Below are 15,607 nucleotides of genomic sequence, written 5' to 3'. Positions count from 1 at the left end.
ATTTACCAAACAGAAATAGACCCACAGACACAAAAAACAAATCTATGGTTACCAAAGGGGAAGGAAGGGGGAATAAATTAGGAGAATGGTATTAACATATACGTATTGCTATATATAAAATAGGTAACCAAAAAGGACCTACTGTATAGCATAAGGAACTATACTCAAAATTTTGTAATAACCTATAAGGGAAAAGAATCTGAAAGAGAATATATATACATATAAAAATATATACTTATATATGTATCTGAATCACTGTGCTGTACACCTGAAACAAACACAACATTGTAAATCAACTATACTTCAATTTAAAATAAAAAAAGAAAATGACTTAAAATGGTCAATATTTATTGGTCAAAACTAGAGATTTGGGGACCCATCCACCAATTACTGTAAAATTAAGGGAAATACATTTAGAAATTACTTGTAGTCAATAAGCCTCATATAAAAAGTTAAACAAACAAAAAAAAAAGAATTCAACAAAGAGAGGTCCTAAGATGAAAACTATTCAGCAGGCACAGGGAAACAATGCACCTAGACTAGAAAACTGAGGGCTTGTTTCAGAGGGAAAAAGAAACTGGAACCAATCAAGGATTGAAAGTGATTGACTTTGAGGAAAACTATACCAAGAAGTTCTTGAAAGGTGTGAGAAGAATTAGTGATGGGTATAAAGAAAACTATTCAAATGAATAAGGAAGAAAATTATTATTACCTTCAGGGAAAGGAAACATAACCATAGTGCACCGTAACACTCAGCTGAGAGTTGCATTTGTATAAGCATAGTATAAAGACTTAAAAACTGATTACTAATTTAACCAATAATTATAACAAAACTATATTGGAAAATACATTTTCACCCTCCTTAACAGAAAATCAGTAGATAATGTGGAAAACAGATGAATCAAAATACCCACAGACACCAAATCCGTATGCTAACATGAGGGAAAGAATTATTAAGTGAAAAAAATGAAAGGAGGAATGCATATTGCAAGATAAATGTGAGCAAAGTAATGGTGGTGGGAAGTGCAAGTCACGAGAGGGAATTGTGGGAAATGAGGCAATCATTCTGTGGATGGTCTTGCATGCCAGAATAAGGAGTTGGAATATTTCCCTTTAGGACCTAGAGAACCACTGAAGGGTTGAGTAGAGGAGTAACTTGATGAAACTGATGTTTTTCAGAATCTGAATCTGACCTCAGTATGTTAACTGGTTTGGAAAGGAGAGAAACTAAAAGCTGAAAAATCAGTTTGAAGCTATGGAACTAGTACAACTAGTTGATTGACAATACAGGCCTGTCCCCTCATGAACATACAGTTATAGAAAATTGAGATTTGAAATATTACAACTTTATAAAAAATACAAATTAATCAAGAGTGGAGAATTTCTTAGTGGAGTATTTGATATACTGCAACAGAGTACCAGTTAGTAAGTGATATGGTGTTAACTGAACAGTTTAGCTTGCTCATCCCCCTGACCATCAGGTAATATCACCTTGTTCAAAGAATTCTATTTGTTAGATCTCACATCTTATATAAGAAAAGGTTGTAATAATTGTTGTTGTTATTGTTCTCAGTTTTTTACATAAAGAGATTAACCCTTTAATAACACTATGTAGGTAGTACTATTATTCTCATGTTTCAGGAAGGTAAGATATACAAAAGTTAACTAACTTGCCCAAAGTACAAAAGCCAGTAAGTGTTAAAGGTGAGATTTGGATTCAAGTAGGCTATTGCCGAAAACTCACGCTCCTGGCCACTCTACTAGATTGCCTCTTATTCAAATAAGGGAAAATTAAAGGTAAAAAGATTTCTTTTGGTTTCTTATTTCAGTTAATCAATGTTTTCCTATAAGAAAAAACATAAATATGTGAGGACTCACATCCAGTTGAGTCTTTTTTTCCCTCATCTGTAAAATGACAAAAATAATAACCATGCCCCTCTGGGGATTTTGTTAGCATTATGGTAGATAGAGGGAAATCATAGCCCCAGTTTTTTATATATCTTATTATACCATGACTTCCCTTGCTGATTCTGGTCTGGTTCATGTGTTATGGGTGGAATTGTGTCCTTCCTGAAGACATTCATATTTTAAACAAAACTCCAGTATCTCAGAATGTGACTGTATCTGGAGATAGGGCCCTCTTAAAGGTAATTAAGTTAAATGAGGTTGTTAGAGTGGGCCTTATCCAATCTGACTGGTATCCTTGTGTGAAGAGGAAATTTGGACACACAGAGAGACACTTAGAGATGCAAATGCAGAGAGACAAGACCATGTGAGGACACGGCGAGAAGGCAGCTATCTTCAAGTTAATGAGAGAGACCTCAGGAGAAGCTAAACCTGCCGACACCTTGACCTTGGACTTTTGGTCTCCAGCATTGTGAGAAAATTAGTTTCTGTTTTTTAAGGTACCCAGTAATGGTATTTCATGATGGAAGCCCTAGCAAGTGACGAGTACCCCAGGTTACTTGCTTTGACAAAAAGGATATTAGTACATGTAACACAAACAGAAACTGGAAAAAACACGCATCTTTCTACTTACTCTCATTCCCATTCTTTGCCATCATCCTAAGAACATGCTCAGTAGCTTCTAGAAGAATGAAAAACAAATGGGACAGAGCTGAGTGCAATAGATAAATCTATCCTAAGTCATCCAATGACTAGTCAACTCCCAGATGGATGAACAAGATCAGTCAATACCACACCATGCTGAATCCAGCCAAAAACACCTATAAACCTATGACCTAAATATTTGATTATTGTTTTAAACTACTGCTTTGGGGAGAGCATGTTACAGCAATTGTTACAGCAATAGGTAACTGATACAAGCATCAAATATGGTAGACAGTCACATGGTACGCAGTAGCAACTCATTTAATTTAAATTAGGCTTTTACATGACTATTTTTTTTAACATTTTTGTTGGAGTATAATTGCTTTACAATGGTGTGTTAGTTTCTGCTTTATAACAAAGTGAATCAGTTATATATATACATATGTCCCCATATCTCTTCCCTCTTGCATCTCCCTCCCTCCCAGCCTCCCTATCCCACCCCTCTAGGTGGTCACAAAGCACTGAGCTGATCTCCCTGTGCTATGCAGCTGCTTCCCACTAGCTATCTATCTTATGTTTGGTAGTGTATATATGTCCATGCCACTCTCTCACTTTGAACATGACTATGTTTTAAAGGAGGCTGAAGTGAACAAATAAATTCTATGCCAATGTACTCACATCACATGTGTAGATAAAGCTCTAGTAATTAGAAGAAAATTATCAACTAAACCATTCATTTCAAATGTATGGGAATTGATGAGAATATAAGATTTTATTCTTTTAAAGGATGTACATGTCCATTACAAATTATTTTAAATGTTAACAGGCCTCATTTCCCTTATGTCATTAGTAAAGAAATTCACAATTACCTGTAGGTTCATTAAATAAATCAATCCTCTAATTCTTTCAAATTAATTATCATTAGTACAGATGATTGCTGTGGTCACAGTAAATAAAGCTATTATCAACTGCCAGCCGTGCATCTCTCAAAGCAAGATTTTGTTTCCATTGTTTAAAAAGGAAGGCTCAGAAAAACACATAGGCTTGGTTTGAGAAGAAATTAGAAATGACTATTCAAATCAACTCTTTCCCCAAAGAATGTAATGCTTGAATCCTCCACAGCATGCTCAAATTTTTGTTTTTCAACTGTTTCAATCTGAGTACAAACAGGAGATAGAAACCATAACATGATATAGAGAATTTTATTGTAAAAATCATTAATCAATGATAAGACAGATACTCTAAGATGCAAAGAAACTCCATAGGATACCCTAGGACTGATAGAAAATACCCTAGAAAGGACAAACCTGAATGGAGTTACCTCCCCAAGGAGAGGATTCAGACTTTGTTACAGAAGGTGTGGTTGTCCACTGGATGGCAGAAAAGTTTGTTGTGGTACTTAAACCAGATCTGGTCCACAGTAACTGGTCAAATAGGAAGTAACTTTCCAGGACACAGAGAGTCAAGGTGCCACTCTGAGCAGGTGGTCCGGAGCCCATGGTAACATGGGAAAGCCACAGAAAGGTGATTGATTGCCAGGCAGCATCAGGTCTACGATGTCAGAGAAACCACGTCTTCCTGCTTCATGGCTGGGGCAGGGTACCACCAGATATCTTCACACTCACATGGCTGACCATCCATGCCATGCAGCCTCTGGATCCAGCGAGAGATGCCCCATCTTCCTGCAATATCTCTTTAACACCCTCTATTGAGGAAGCTAACATCATATTCACTGTAAAGAAGAGCTGGTTTAAGAAATTCCATTCATTATCTCAGAGCAAGTTTCAGAGCAAGAAAGGTGAATGTGGAGATGAGAGAAAAAAATTGATAACTGGTGTACCAACCAAAGCTTAAACACTCACTGTGAAGGAGGATTCAACATTTCCCAAATAAAAAAAATATTTCAATAATAACTGTAGTTTTTAATCTCATTTCAGATTTTTTTTTAACCTGCAAAGGAAATTTACAAATCTAACAAACATGGTAATTTATTTCTGGATATTTTATGGTATTTCCAAATACAAACACAATCTAAATTAAATTAACAATTTCTTGTGGAATGATTCTCATCTAGTAGATAAAATTTCCAATCAATAAAGTACAGCATAGAATTATAACAGAGATGAAGAAATGAAAAATATGTAACGACCTTTTGTGTGTTGAAATTTAATAAATATATCTAAATATTCAAAGAATTAATTAAAATGTCTATTTCTAATGTATGGTTGTAATAAACCTTCCTTAGAACTATAAATGTAATGTTCTCCAGAACTGGTTCAAGTTCACTTAGTATTCAGCATACCTGAACTCTATATTCTCAGAGGAGATAAATGCTAGTATCTTCATGGCAGTGAGAAAATAGGATTTCTCCCTAAAATTTTTCTGTATTAGTTTGCTAGGGCTGCTGTAACAAAGTACCACAAACTGGGTGGCTTATACAACAAAATTTGTTGTCTCGCAGTCCTGAAAGCTACAAATTCAAGATCAAGGTATCAGTAGAGTTGGTTCCTTTTGAGGACTGTGAGGAGCAATCTGTTCCATGCCTCTCTCTTAGCTTCTGGTGTTTTACTGACAACTTTTGACGTTTCTTGACTGGTACACGCAGAATGAGCACCATTCTGCCCTCATCTTCACATGGCATTGCCCCTTTCCACAAGAATACAGTCACCACTGGATTAGAATCCACCCTAATGACCTCACCTTAACTTGATCATCTGCAAAGGCTCTATTTCCAAATACGGTCACATTCTCGGGTACTGGGGGTTAGGATTTCAACATCTTTGGGGGGTTATACAATTCAATCCACAACATTCTCCTTATACCTTAAAGCCAGCAATTTCCATAGATCCTAGCTTCCCTTGTGCCAGGGGCTCCCATCGTATTTTTAAGCCTCTCAAGTTATGTTCTCTCATGGGATTCATATTTGATTGACCCACCAGTAACAATTAATAGTTAGTGAATAGACTCATGTTTAAGACAAACAACAGAGACTCGTCCACAAACCATAGTGAAAACCCACTTATTAGAAATTCTCCAGAGGAATGCACTTGACTATCCAACCAGCAAAATTTTCTACTTGAGGAGAAAGCCCTTAGAGCAACCAAACTTAGAGATGAGAAAAACACAAAGGATTATGGGAAGAAAATTAGGCAGAACTCTTCTGATTTCAAGCAACAGAAACCAAATTTACACTGACTTATGTGGGGAAATGGGAGGGGAGTGATGATTGTGTAATTAAATCATCCAGAGTTGAGAACAGTTAGATAGGGGAGATGAGCAGCTACTGTTAGGACTCTCCTCCATCTCTTTTCCCTACAATTTTCTGTGATGGCTTTATCCCAAGGTTTCTCAACCTCACCACTACTGACAGTTTGGTGTGGAAAATTTTTTATTGTGGGAGTTGTCTTGTGCAGGATGTTTAGCAGCATCCCTGACCTCTACCCACTAGATACCAGTGACACCTGCTCCCAAACTGTGACAACAAAAATGTCTCCAGACACTGCCAAATGTCCCCTGCAGGGAAAAATCACCTCTTTTTTCAAGTGGTGACCTCAGGAACCACTTAAGCTATAGTACATCTACTGATTTAGCAATTCCTATGTAAAGAGAAAGGCTGCCTTTCAAATAGTCTAATAATAGTGCTAGGCCTGATGCTTATAATCTGGTGTTTATCTCAAATTTTTTTATTATTATTTTAAATATTTTATATTTATAATATTTGTAGACATGAGCATAGGACAGGGACTCAGGATTCTATAATAGTTCAAAGATTATAAACATATTGTCTATCCTTAATTATACTTTATCTTAATTTCCATAGCAACTTCTATCAATTAATGTGAAAGAGTTTCTCTTCTACTAGTTGTACTTAACTTTCTTCTTAGAAGTTTGACTTTTACCTCAACTTCCAGTGTCTATAGTATTTGGGCCCTGGGATGGTCATCTGCTTAACATGCTTTTAACCTATGACACCAGCAATTTCATATGGTTAATACTAATGCAAATTAGGATATTGGTTTGACTGCTTTAGCAAAGAACAAAATATGTTGATTAATTAAGAACAAAATATACCTTTTCCTCACACAAAACTCTAAGCTGATAGACAGTCCAAGGGATAGAGAGGCCCTGCTTCATGCAGTCACCCAGAAACCCAGGTTACGACTATCTTGTTTCTATGCCATTCCCATCTCCACAGGTCAAAGCTGACTCACTGTCACCACACCTGCATTCTAGCCTGTGGGAAGGGGAAAGAGGAAGTGGAGGTTTATTTTGAGAAGTTTTTCACATCAGTTCCACTCTCATACCGCTGACTACAAGAAGTCACATGAAACACCTGGTTGTAAGCAATGTTGGAAACAGGGGTGCTACTAGTAAAAGGAAGAAGGGAAAATGGATAGTGGAGGACAATTAATAGCTTCTATTGTGCCCTGGTACTAGCAAAATTGCAACTAGGGGTACCGGTGGAGTCAACTTAAAACTCAGAAGAAATAAAAGGGAAACAAAATATATTAAAAGCATACAGGCACACTTCAGAGATATTGTGGGTTTAGTTCCAGACCACCACAATAAGCAAATATCACAAGAAGCAAGTCACAGGTAATTTTTAGTTTCCCGGTGCATATACAATGTTTAGGTTTACACTGTACTGTAGTCTATTAAGTGTGCAATAACATTCTGTCTAAACAATGTACATACCTTAGTTAAAATATGCTTTACTGCTAAAAAATGCTAACAATCTTCTGTGCCTTCAGCGAGTCATAATCTTTTTTCTGGTGGAGGGTCTTACCTCAATGTTGATGTCTGCCTACTGATCGAGGTGGTGGTTGCTGAAGCCTGGAGTGGCTATGGCAATTACTTAAAATAAGACAATGAAGTTTGTCACATTGATTGACTCTTCCTTTCATGAATGATTTCTCTATAGCATGCACTGCTGTTTGACAGCAAATTACCCATAGAACTTCTTTCAAAATTGGACTCAATCTTTTCAAAACCTGTTGCTGCTTTATCAATGAAAGTTATGTAATATCCTCAATCTTTTGTTATCAGTTCAACAATCTTCACAGTATCTTCAACTGAAGTAGATTCCATCTCAAGAAACCACATTCTTTGCTCATCCATAAGAAGCAACTTCCCATTAGCTAAAGTTTTATCATGAGATTGCAGGAATTCAGTCACACCTACAACCTACACTTCTAATAAGTTAGTAAGTTCTTGAATCCCTCAAAGTCAGCCATGAGGGTTGGAATCAAATTCTTCCAAACACCTATTAATATTGATATTTTGACTTTTTCCCATGAATCACAAATGTGTTAAATGGCATCTAGAATGGTGCATCCTTTCCAGAAGGTTTTCACTTTACTTTACCCAGTGATTTAGAGGAATCACTATCTCTGGCAACTATAGTCAATCGCAAACAAGGGATTGACATATACACACTGCTATATTTAAAATAGATAACCAGGGAATTCCTTGGTGGTGCAGTGGTTAAGACTTTGCCTGCTGAATCTCCCAGGCTGCCAGGCCAGAGCGGTTCGTAGACTTACAGTTGCCTAGTCCTAGAATTCTGAGGCTTCCTCCAGATGAGAATTGAGCTGTCCATACAGCCAGGACACTCGGGGTTACAGCACCAAGGGGGTCCATGCTCGAGATATAAGTCCTGATCTTCGAACTAAATAGAAGGTTCCAAGAAGGAGTGAAGGATGAAGCTCTACATATAGTAGCTGCTTGATAAACCTTTACCAAATATTAAAAGGAATTCCATGAAGGCACCAGTAGCTGAAATAATGGTGTTTGATTTCACGGAGTAAATTCTCATTGAGAAGAAGTACTACATGCTAATCATAAGACATCAAACAATATAGAAGCACACAAATTGAAAAGTGAAAATCCTTCTTGACTCTCTGGGAGGCAATGCCAAGTGTGGTGCTCAAGAAAGGCTGTTACAACTACAGCGACTGTATATAAAAGCCTGGAGTAAAGGTGTGTGTGAGGAATCAGTGCTGTGCCTCTGAGTTGGGACAGTCAACTTCAGGACACTGGTCAACAAGAGACCTCCCAGCTCCACATAATATCAAATGGTGAAAATCTCCCAGAGATCTCCATCTCAACACCAGCACCCAGCTTCACTCAACAATCAGCAAGCTACAGTGCTGGACAACCTATGCCAAGCAACTAGCAAAACAGGAACACAACCCCATCCATTAGCAGAGAGGCTGCCTAAAATCATAATAAGTCCACAGACACCCCAAAACACACCAACAGATGTGGACCTTCCCACTAGAGAGACAAGATCCAGCCTCATCCACCAGAACACAGGCACTAGTCCCCTCCACCAGGAAGCCTACACAACCCACTGAACCAACCTTAGCCACTGGAGACAGACATCAAAAACAACGGTAACTACGAACATGTAGCCTGCAAAAAGGAGACCCCAAACACAGTAAGATAAGCAAAATGAGAAGACAGAAAAACACACAGCAGATGAAGGGGCAAGATAAAAATGCACCAGACCTAACAAAGGAAGAGGAAATAGGCAGTCTACCTGAAAAAGAAATCAGAATAATGATAGTAAAGATGATCCAAAATCTTGGAAATAGAATGGACAAAATGCAAGAAATATTTAACAAGAAACTAGAAGAACTAAAGATGAAACAAACAATGATGAACAACACAATAAATGAAATGAAAAAGACTCTAGATGGGATCAATACCAGAATAAATGAGGCAGAAGAACGGATAAGTGACCTGGAAGATAAAATAGTGGAAATAGCTACTGCAGAGCAGTAAAAAGAAAAAAAGAATGAAAAGAACTGAGGACAGTCTCAGAGATCTCTGGGACAACATTAAATGCACCAACATTCAAATTATAGGGTTTCCAGCAGAAGAAGAGAAAAAGAAAGGGACTGAGAAAATATTTGAAGAGATTATAGTTGAAAACTTCCCTAATATGGGAAAGGAAATAGTTAATCAAGTCCAGGAAGCACAGAGAGTCCCATACAGGATAAATCCAAGGAGAAATATGCCAAAACACATATTAATCAAACTGTTAAAAATTAAATACAAAGAAAGCCTATTAAAAGCAGCAAGGGAAAAACAACAAATAACACACAAGGGAATCCCCATAAGGTTAACAGATGATCTCTCAGCAGAAACTCTGCAAGCCAGAAGGGAGTGACAGGACATACTGAAAGTGATGAAAGAGAAAAACCTACAACCAAGATTACTCTACCCAGCAAGGATCTCATTCAGATTTGATGGAGAAATTAAAACATTTACAGACAAGCAAAAGCTGAGAGACTTCAGCACCACAAAACCAGCTTTACAACAAATGCTAAAGGAACTTCTGTAGGCAAGAAACACAAGAGAAGGAAAAGACCTACAATAACGAAACCAAAACAATTTAGGAAATGGGAATAGGAACATACATATCAATAATTACCTTAAATGTAAATGGACTAAATGCTCCCACCAAAAGACACAGATTGGATGAATGGAAACAAAAACAAGACCCATATATATGCTGTCTACAAGAGACCCACTTCAGAACTAGAGACACATACGGACTGAAAATAATGGGATGGAAAAAGATATTCCATGCAAATGGAAACCAATAGAAAGCTGGAGTAGCAATTCTCATATCAGACAAAATAGACTTTAAAATAAATACTATTACAAGAGACAAAGAAGTACACTACATAATGATCAAGGTATCGATCCAAGAAGAAGATATAACAATTGTAAATATTTATGCACCCAATATAGGAGCACCTCTATACATAAGGCAAATACTAACAGCCATAAAAGTGGAAATCGACAGTAACACATTCATAGTAGGGGACTTAAACACCCCACTTTCACCCATGGACAGATCATCCAAAATGAAAATAAATAAGGAAACACAAGCTTTAAATGATACATTAAACAAGATGGACTTAATTGATATTTAGAGGACATTCCATCCAAAAACAACAGAATACACATTTTTTCTCAAGTGCTCATGGAATATTCTCCAGGATAGATCATATCTTGGGTCACAAATCAAGCCTTGGTAAATTTAAGAAATTTGAAATTGTATCAAGAATCTTTTCTGACCACAACGCCATGAGACTAGATATCAATTACAGGAAAAGATCTGTAAAAAATACAAATACATGGAGGCTAAACAATACACTACTTAATAACGAAGTGATCACTGAAGAAATCAAACAGGAAATCAAAAAATACCTAGAAACAAATGACAATGGAAACACAATGACCCAAAACCTATGGGATGCAGCAAAAGCAGTTCTAAGAGGGAAGTTTATAGCAATAAAAGCCCACCTTAAGAAACAGGAAACATCTCGAATAAACAACCTAACCTTACACCTAAAGCAATTAGAGGAAGAAGAACAAAAAATCCCCAAACTTAGCAGAAGGAAAGAAATCATAAAAATCAGATCAGAAATAAATGAAAAAGAGATGAAGGAAATGACAGCAAAGATGAATAAAACTAAAAGCTGGTTCTTTGAGAAGATAAACAAAATAGATTAGACCATTAGCCAGACTCATCAAGAAAAAAACGGAGAAGACTCAAATCAATAGAATTAGAAATGAAAAAGGAGAAGTAACAACTGACACTGCAGAAATACAAAAGATCTTGAGAGACTACTACAAGCAACTCTATGCCAATAAAATGGACAATCTGGAAGAAATGGACAAATACTTAGAAATGCACAATCTGCCAAGACTGAATCAGGAAGAAATAGAAAATATGAACAGACCAATCACAAATACTGAAATTGAAACTGTGATTAAAAATCTTCCAACAAACAAAAGCCCAGGACCAGATGGCCTCACAGGTGAATTCTATCAAATATTTAGAGAAGAGCTAACACCTACACTTCTCAAACTCTTCCAAAATATAGCAGAGGGAAGAACACTCCCAAATTCCTTCCACGAGGCCACCATCACCTTGATACGAAAACCAGACAAGGATGTCACAAAGAAAGAAAACTACAGGGCAATATCACTGATGGACATGGATGCAAAAATCCTCAACAAAATACTAGCAAACAGAATCCAACAACACATTAAAAGGATCATACAACATGATCAAGTGGGGTTTATTCCAGGAATGCAAGGATTCTTCAAAATACGCAAATCTATCAATGTGATAAACCATATTAACAAATTGAAGGGGAAAAACCATATGATCATCTCAACAGATGCAGAGAAAGCTTTTGACAAAATTAAACACCCATTTACGATAAAAAAAAAACCTGCAGAAAGTAGGCATAGAGGGAACTTTCCTCAACATAATAAAGGCCATATATGACAAGCCCACAGCCAACATCATCCTTAATAGTGAAAAACTGAAAGCATTTCCACTAAGATCAGGAACAAGACAAGGTTGCCCACTCTCACCACTCTTATTCAACATAGTTTTGGAAGCTTTAGCCACAGCAATCAGAGAAGAAAAGGAAATAAAAGAAATCCAAATGGGGAAAGAAGAAGTAAAGCTGTCACTGTTTGCAGATGACATGATACTATACATAGAGAATCTTAAAGATGTTACCAGAAAACTACTAGAGCTAATCAATGAATTTGGTAAAGTAGCAGGATACAAAATTAATGCACAGGAATCTCTGGCATTCCTATACACTAATGATGAAAAATCTGAAAGTGAAATCAAGAAAACACTCCCATTTACCATTGCAACAAAAAGAATAAAACATCTAGGGATAAACCTACCTAAGGAGAAAAAAGACCTGTATGCAAAAAATTATAAGACACTGATGAAAGAAATTAAAGGTGATACAAATAGATAGAGAGATATACCATGTTCTTGGATTGGAATAATCAACATTGTGAAAATGACTCTACTACCCAAAGCAATCTATAGATTCAATGCAATCCCTATCAAACTACCACTGGCATTTTTCACAGAACTAGAACAAAAAATTTCACAATTTGTATGGAAACACAAAAGACCCCGAATAGCAAAAGCAATCTTGAGAATGAAAAACGGAGCTGGAGGAATCAGGCTCCCTGACTTCAGACTATACTACAAAGCTACAGTAATCAAGACAGTATGGTACTGGCTCAAAACCAGAAAGATAGATCAATGGAACAGGATAGAAAGCCCAGAGATAAACCCACACACATATGGTCACCTTATCATTGATAAAGGAGGCAGGAATGTACAGTGGAGAAAGGACAGCCTCTTCAATAAGTGGTGCTGGGAAAACTGGACAGGTACATGTAAAAGTATGAGATTAGATCACTCCCTAACACCATACACAAAAATAAGCTCAAAATGGATTAAAGACCTAAATGTAAGGCCAGAAACTATCAAACTCTTAGAGGAAAACATAGGTAGAACACTCTATGACATAAAGCACGCAAGATCCTTTTTGACCCACCTCCTAGAGAAATGGAAATAAAAACAAAAATAAACAAATGGGACCTAATGAAACTTTAAAGCTTTTGCACAGCAAAGGAAACCATAAACAAGACAAAAAAACAACCCTCAGAATGGGAGAAAATATTTGCAAATGAAGCAACTGACACAGGATTAATTTCCAAAATTTACAAGCAGCTCATGCAGCTCAATAACAAAAAACCAAACAACCCAATCCAAAAATGTGCAGAAGACCTAAATAGACATTTCTCCAAAGAAGATATACAGAATGCCAACAAACACATGAAAGAATGCTCAACATCATTAATCATTAGAGAAATGCAAATCAAAACTACAATGAGATATCATCTCACACCAGTCAGAATGGCCATCATCAAAACATCTAGAAACAGTAAATGCTGGAGAAAGTGTGGAGAAAAGGGAACACTCTTGCACTGCTGGTGGGAATGTGAATTGGTTCAGCCACTATGGAGAACAGTATGGATGTTCCTTAAAAAACTACAAATAGACCTACCATATGACCCAGCAATCCCACTACTGGGCATGTACTCTGAGAAAACCATAATTCAAAAAGAATCATGTACCAAAATGTTCATTGCAGCTCTATTTCCAATAGCCCGGAGATGGAAACAACCTAAGTGTCCATCATCGGATGAATGGATAAAGAAGATGTGGCACAAATATACAATGGAATATTACTCAGCCATAAAAAGAAATGAAATTGAGCTATTTGTAATGAGGTGGATAGACCTAGAGTCTGTCATACAGAGTGAAGTAAGTCAGAAAGAGAAAGACAAATACCGTATGCTAACACATATATATGGAATTTAAGAAAAAAAAATGTCATGAAGAACGTAGGGGTAAGACAAGAATAAAGACACAGACCTACTGGAGAACAGACTTGAGGATATGGGGAGGGGGAAGGATGAGCTGTGACAAAGCGAGAGAGAGGCATGGACATATATACACTACGAAACGTAAGGTAGATAGCTAGTGGGAAGCAGCCACATAGCACAGGGAGATCAGCTCGGTGCTTTGTGACCGCCTAGAGGGGTGGGATAGGGAGGGTGGGGGGGAGGGCGATGCAAGATGGAAGAGATATGGGAACATATGTATATGTATAACTGATTCACTTTGTTATAAAGCAGAAATTAAAACACCATTGTAAAGCAATTATACCCCAATAAAGATGTTTAAAAAAAAAAAGAAAGAAAAAAGAATCCGCCTGACAATGCAGGGGACACAGGTTCGAGCCTGGTCCGGGAAGATCCCACATGCCACAGAGCAACAAGGCCCATGCGCCACAACTAGTGAGCCTGTGCTCTAGAGCCCCCCAAGCCACAACTACTGAAGCCTGTGCACCTAGAGTCTGTGGTCTGTAACAAAGAAGCCACCGCAATGAGAAGCCTGCGCACTGCAATGATGAGTAGCTCCGCTCTCCACAACTAGAGAAAGCCCATGGGCAACAACAAAGACCCAATGCAGGCAAAAATAAATTTATTTATTTAAGAAATAATAAAATAGATAACGAACAACAGGACCCACGATATAGCACCGGAAACTCTGCTCAGCATTCTGTAATAACCTAAATGAGAAAATAATTTGAAAAAGAATTGATACATGTATATGGGTAACTGAATCACTTTGCTGCACACCTGAAACTAACACAACATTGTTAATCAAATCAACTCCTGAAATAATGACTTGAAAGTCAAAATTACTACTTGATCCATGGGCTGCAGAATGGATGTGTTACCTGGCGTGAAAGCAACATGAATCTCATTGTATGTCTCCATGAGAGCTCTTGGTTGACCATGTACATTGTCAATGAGCAGTAATCTTTTGAAAGGAACCTTTTTCTCTGAGCAGTAGATTTCAACAGTGGGTTATAAATATTCAGTGAACCATCAGTTGTAAACAGATGTGCTGTCATCCAGGCTTTGTTATTCCATTTATGGAGCACAAGAAGTATAGATTTAGCATGATTCCTAAGGGTCCTAGGATTTTCAGAATGGTAAATGAGCATTGGCTTCAACTGAAAGTCACCAGCTGCCTTAACCCCTAACAAGAGAGTCAGTCAGTCTGCCTGTTGAAGATTTGAAGCCAGGTGTTGACTTCTCCTCTCTAGCTATGAAAGTCCTAGATGGCATCTTCTTTCACTATAAGACTGTTTTGTCTACATTGAAAATCTGCTGTTTAATAAAACCACCTTCACTAATTATCTCAGCTCGATCTTCTGGATAACTTGCTGCAGCTTCTACATCAGCACTTGCTGCTTCACCTTGCATTTTGATGTTATGGAGATGGCTTCTTTCCTTAAACCTCGTAAGCCAACATCTGCTAGCTTCAAACTTTTCTTCTACAGCTTCCTCACCTCTCTCAACCTTCATAAAATTGAAGGAAGTTAGGGACTTGCTCTGGAATAGGTTTTGGCTTAAGGGAATGTTCTGGCTGGTTTGATCTATCCAGACTGCTAAAACTTCCTCCATGTCAGCAAATAAGACTTTCACTTTCTTATCATTCATGTGTTCACTGAAGTATAACACTTTTAATTTCCTTCGAGAACTTTTCCTTTGCTTTCACAATGTGGCTGTTTGGTACAAGAGATATAGCTTTCAGCCCATCTCAGCTTTCACCATGCCTTCCTCACTAAACTTA

Source organism: Grampus griseus (genome assembly GCF_964374135.1).
Source record: "Grampus griseus genome assembly, chromosome: 8".
In the NCBI taxonomy this organism is placed as follows: domain Eukaryota; kingdom Metazoa; phylum Chordata; class Mammalia; order Artiodactyla; family Delphinidae; genus Grampus; species Grampus griseus.
The sequence above is the reverse complement of the archived record's forward strand: the minus strand, read 5'-3'. Positions refer to the sequence as shown.